This window comes from Palaemon carinicauda, chromosome 9 (assembly GCF_036898095.1).
Source record: "Palaemon carinicauda isolate YSFRI2023 chromosome 9, ASM3689809v2, whole genome shotgun sequence".
Classification (NCBI taxonomy): domain Eukaryota; kingdom Metazoa; phylum Arthropoda; class Malacostraca; order Decapoda; family Palaemonidae; genus Palaemon; species Palaemon carinicauda.
Genome location: NC_090733.1, coordinates 138,982,674 through 138,989,244, shown reverse-complemented (window position 1 = coordinate 138,989,244; position 6,571 = coordinate 138,982,674).

Below are 6,571 nucleotides of genomic sequence, written 5' to 3'. Positions count from 1 at the left end.
CAGTTACCCATTCACCTTCCATCGGCTCTGAAAGCCATAACAGTCAAGAATGGCTAACAGGATTTGGAATTGCCCCCGTGGTTGCAAAACTGCATTTGTCTTACGACTTGCAATTTTATACATTCAAGAGAAAGCCCGTGGCCATATTCATTATAGCCTGAATAAGTAATTATTCAGTTTCTAGTTTAAATCCAATGTTTATGGTCTGATTTGTATTTAGCGTAACATGATTATAGTACTTGTAATGTCATTCAGGCTTTTGAACATTTCCATTAACTATTCACTGTGCCACCAAGAGAGAGAGAGAAAGAGAGAGATTGTATGTAAACAGTCTTTATATAACTATTTTTGTTAAAATAAGATTTTTGTGCTAAAATCTCCATCAGACCAACGGATCATCCGATATATTTTTTTTCTTCTTCTTAGGCCGTAGGACCATGTTGGCTATGTTTTGGGCATGACTGCATTTTGTAAATAAATCATGAATAGTTTTAGGAGTTTTATTTGTACATCTAACGGGAATTTATAGAAGTAAAGTGAACATAATTCATTTATCCTTTAAAATAATTACTAAATGTAGCGAAACAAATAGTAGTAAAAATGATAATGCAATGAAGGAATGATACCATACTTTATCTTTAGCTTCAACATCGGCAATAACATACCCAGTTGCCATAATTTGTCAGCTTAATGAAATAACCTATCATCTAATGTTAAACTTAATTTCTGAGGAGGCCATGGCTTATTGCACAGTGAAAAAACATGACAAAGACTTTATGAATGGCGGAACGATACATAAATGTGGGTGGGGTATCTGTGCTATCGTAGTATTACTACTGTAGCAGTAGTGCCGCAACAGTAGTATACATGAATTAAACGTTTAGGCCAACTGCTGGGATCCTTGAGGATCATTTAGCACTTCTTACAACTACTCGAGAAATGAGTTTTTAAAGCCAGAATTTAAATTTTCTGATCCAACAATGCTCATGATAGCCTTCAGTGTTATCCTGAATTATAACGAGGCCAAAGTGGGTGGAGCCTCATGAAGTCATCATTCTGACGATAATTATTGGTGAAGGTATAAAGCCAAAATACGGTACCGTTTTTGTTTTCCAGTAAATAGGTAGGTAGATAGACAATAAATAAAAATTGCTTGACATTGGATATAGCAGTTATCAAATCAAGCTTGTCTACTACGTTTTTGAAAATTACCAACTATTCCCTACACCTTGTCAATCTGATTGTGACCTATAAAAGTAGACTGTAATTTCTTAGGAAACCTATTTTGGGAGTTAGACTAATAATCGAAGTGTTTTTGTATTTATTAATATATTTTGTTGGTTTGTTCATTAGGACAATTATCAGTGGAGAGGTTTCAGAGTTCATAAAGGTGTACTGCTTTGCTTTCATTTTAACTTTTGTGTCATTGTTGGCAGAGGTATAGCCTTCGTTACGTATAGCCAATCATCGATCGAGAAAGAGGGAAGAAATGCCGTCATAGGTTACGTAACGAATGCGTTCGAAACCTTTTCTCTGAGTAAGTTGGCCCGTCTTCAAAAAACGTCACTTTTACATTATAAGTACCAAATTTATTCAACCTAAGTAATGCAGAATAAAGTCAAAATTTATGTGTAGATATAATGTGCATTCTGAATAAGCGTTATATTTATGAAATTCATAGTTAAAAAAATTATTGCGGAAAAACCGTGTTACAGAGGTCCTGAATCTCATAGTAGTTTGAAAGAAAACTGCTTTTACCAGTACCACTATCACTACTATTATAGCTACCAGTAGCACCAGTATAGACGTTACTCAAGCGATAGAAAAACAAAACTAAAAACAGTTTCCCGCTTGAGGACCATAAAGTAAAAACGGGAAAAAATAGAAAGGCAGCTGTCAAAATAATGAGAAGACCTGCATCAGAAACACTCGTAAGTCTTTCTTCTGCTGAGGTTATTGCCAGTTGGTTTGTTATGCAAATTGTGTACAATGCTTCATGTTTTAATGGCGGCAGCGCGAGGGATGGGGGGACTTTGGTCCCGGAGGTAGGGGGGATGAAGGAGAGGGAGGAGGGGGAACTTTGGTTCAGGAGGTAGGGAAATGTCGGAGAGGGAGGAGGGGGAACTTTGGTCCGGAGGGTAGAGGGGGATGTAGGAGAGGTAAGAGGGGGAACTTTGGTCCGGGGGTAGTTGGGATGTTGGAGAGGGAGGAGGGAGGATGGGGGAACATAGGTCCGGGGGGTAGTTGGGATGTAGGAGAGGTAAGAGGGGGAACATTGGTTCAGGAGGTATAAGGGAATGTAGGAGGGGGAGGAGGGGGAACTTTGGTCCGGGAGGTAGAGGGAAATGTAGGAAGGAGAGGGAACTTTGGTCCCGAAGGTAGGGGAATGTGAGATTGAGGATAAGGGTCTAGGAGGTAGGGGATAAGAAGTAGGAGGGGGAGAAGGTGGAGGGGGGAAGAGATGGAGGGGGGGAAGAGATGGAGGGGGGGAAGAGATAGAGGGGAGGAGGGGGAGGGAGTAAGATAGGGAGAAAGGGGTAAGGCTTGAATTTATGGGAGGAATTCCGACGTGAGCATCCTTATTTTCGCATACTCTTGTCTCTTATATCCATTATCAGGTACTTGAGTCACGCGTACTTGGAAGAAATGCTGGCAACAATGAGATACACATAAAACTGGATAGATGTTTTGCATATGGCATAGCTGTCAATCTTGAAAGGTGTAGGAGGAGAAAGTTAGATGTCATAAAAAAAAAAGTTTAGTGATTTTCATGTGTATGTCGTAAATTTAATGGCTTCTCTACCTTTTTGAGGATATTTTATTTCATATTTCCTTTTTTCCTTTCCTCACTGAGCTATTTTCCCTGTTGGAGCCCCGGGGCTTATCTTACTTCTCTTTCTCTTGTTTTGATAAAGTTTTTATAGTTTATATAGGAGACATTTATTTCAATGTTGTTACTCTTCTTAAAATATTCTATATTTCCTTAAATCCTTTCCTCACAGGGCTATTCTTCCCTGGTGAGGCCCCTGGGCTTATAGCATCCTGCTTTTCCAACTAGGGTTGTAGCTTAGCAAGTAATATTAATAATAATAATAATAACAATAATAATAATAATTCATACTGCTGTTACTTTTACTGCACGTTTTACAGTATTATTATTATTATTATTATTATTATTATTATTAATTTCGTAAGCTACAACCATAGTTGGAATGTATTTGTTAACTTTCTTCGAATAGATTCAGAATTGTTTATCAGTCTTCTTCTAAGTGGTTCATTCGTATGCACTCCCAAATTATTATTATAATTACTATTACTTGCTAAGCTACAACCCTAGGTGAAAAAGCAGGATGCTATAGACCCAGGGGCTCCTACAAGGATAATATCCCAGAGAGGAGAGGAAATAAAGGAATATTAAATATTCTAAGAAGAGTAACAACATTTAAATAAATATCTTCTATATAAACTATAAAAACTTTAACAAAACAAGAGGAAGAGAAATTAGACAGAATAGTGTGCGCGAGTGTACCCTCAAGCAAGAGAACTCTAACCCAAGACAGTGGAAGACCATGGTGAAGAGGATATGGCACTATCCAAGATTAGAGAACACTGGCTTGATGTTGGGGTGTCCTTCTACCTGGTTAAAGTATAGAGACAGAAAACTGATTTTCAAAATATTAAATAGGATTGATATAGATTTTTTTCCTTTTTTATTTTGAAAGGCTTGATTTAATCGCTTGTTTAACTCTCTCTCTCTCTCTCTCTCTCTCTCTCTCTCTCTCTCTCTCTCTCTCTCTCTCTCTCTTGTATCTACTGTCACTATCGTATCTACTGTCACTATAGTCAATTTGTTTTAGTGAGGCAGATTTGCACCGACTCGAAGCCCTTTTAGCTCGGAAAAGTGTCCTAATCGATGGTTGGTTGGATAAGATAATTCTAACCAATCAGATAGCAGGAAACTTTTCCGAGCTAAAAGGGCACCGCTGCAAGTCAGTGCAGATACGCCTCATTAAAAAAAATCGAGTATAGGCTGCAAAGCAACCAGATCAAGGAAATAAGGATGACAAATATCTACACATTGAATTGGGCGTCTGAAGGTTAAGAACAAGATCTAATTTTCCTAAGGAACTTTTCACGACAAAGCATATTTAGTAGAGCCTTTTTTCCCCCTTCTTTTTCTTCATTTTCTTCTAAAATGTAATATTCTGACTTCCTTTCTTAGGAAGAAGACAACAAAGAGCATAATATCATCAAAGCCGTTTTGTTATTTTGGATCAAACTCATGTTTTTTTTTTTTTTTTTTTTGGTGTAAAAGGATTATCTCTTTTTGATATAGGGAGAAAACGCGAAGGAGTACCAATGGAAAATGACTTTAAGAATATAAAAAAGAACTAGATCTGTGTACACACGCATATATATATATATATATATATATATATATACATATATATATATATATATATATATATATATATAAACAAACTTACTTTCTCATATAACTTGCAAATACATCCATATATTACAACCAGAAATAAGAGTTTCACATACAAAGAGATACAGTATATAAAAAAACACATTAAAACTGGCAATGTGGTAGAAACATGCGTTGTTGTGGAGATTATATATATATATATATATATATATATATATATATATATATATATATATATATATATATATATATACATATATATACAGGCGCAATTTTAAAACACAAAAAAATCACCATAATCAAAATGAATGGAGTTCAGTAAAATTCAAATCATAAAGAAAAAAAAAAACAACTATGAAATGGAGTCTTCACATACTACACATACTATTAATAATACAAGGCATCGTAATAGTAATCATTATTATGATCACTATATAAAGTTAAGATTATGCGGATCAAAATATGCTATAATAATGCTCTACGGAAATATTAACAAGTACTTAAACGTGTTGCCGTATCATAATCTATAATTATTATTATTATTATTAAATTTTTTTAGAGATAATTATATTTCGAGTTCATTAAAATCATAAAGCTCATTTATATTTAGAGGACATTTATCTTAAAACGATTTAAATTTACGACGGGTAGGCCTACTGTAGCCTACCTTAAAGTTTTGAAAATTAGTTGATAAATTTCGTGAAATCTTTTAACACATTAAATTTCATAAATTTTCATAAATTTTTTCGAATAATAAACTTTAATAATTACAAATACATTTTATCTAGTACAATGTTAACGTGTTCGCCTAGCATCCGCAGAGCGGCAGATGGATCCCCGCCAGGGACCGTGCTTTAAAGTTATTTATTGTGGAGGCCACTGCTGTGGTTGGCCACCACAATGGGGGGTTGGACTTCCCCCTTGACGTTCTGGTGAGCATCTATTCTGATAAAACTGGAACTGAAACCAGACACCTCTTTAACCACATGAATAAATAACCGGTCATATAAAGATTGGAAAGAAAGCTATTTAAAAATCCCATAAATGACAGAAAAAAAGGGAAAACGTAATTTTACGTTTCTCCACTCTAAGATAAATATCTTAAACAAGACGAAGTAAGGAGTTAAAATAGACCTTTATTTATCACAGTCGTAATGACTCCATTTTCTATGCCACTTTCGAAAAGGTATAACCAACAAAAGAGCAACAATTATAAACCAATCATCATCATCATCTTCATCATCTCCTCCTACGCGTATTGACGCAAAGTGCCTCAGTTAGAATGCACCAGTCGTCTCTATCTTGAGCTTTCAATTCAATACTTCTCCATTCATCATCATCTCCTACTTCACGCTTCATAGTCCTTAGCCATGTAGGCCTGGGTCTTCCTAATCTTCTAGTGCCTTGTAGAGCCCGGTTAAAAGTTTGGTGAACAAAATATAATTTCACAAACAACGCCGAGCAATAATATCAATATGAGAAATAAAAATATAAAAGCCATATTTTTCCCATATCCAGACCGGGTCAAGTTAAGGGCATCAAACGATTCTTCAACTTGTCACATAATACAAAAACATAGGAACAAGAAATGACCGAAATACACTTGAGAGAGAGAGAGAGAAAGAGAGAGAGAGAGAGAGAGAGAGAGAGAGAGACACTTGTGATATGGTCTACTCAATCCATCAGAAAAACGATAAAAAATATAAAAAGAGCGTCTCAGAGAGAGAGAGAGAGAGAGAGAGAGAGAGAGAGAGAGAGAGAGAGATACAATTGTGATATGGTCTACTCAATCCATCAGAACAACGATAAAAAATATAAAAAGAGCGTCTCAGAGTAAAAGAGAGAGAGAGAGAGAGAGAGAGAGAGAGAGAGAGAGAGAGAGAGAGAGAGAGAGAGAGAGAGAAATGACCGAAAAACACTTGTGATAGGGTCTACTCAATCCATCAGAACAACGATAAAAAAATATAAGAGGATCCCAGGGTAAGGGAGAGAGAGAGAGAGAGAGAGAGAGAGAGAGAGAGAGAGAGAGAGAGAGAGAACACAGAAGCAGCAAGAAATGACCGATATACACTTGTAATAGGGTCTACTCAATCCATCAGAACAACGATAAAAAAATATAAAAGACGGTCTCAGAGTAAG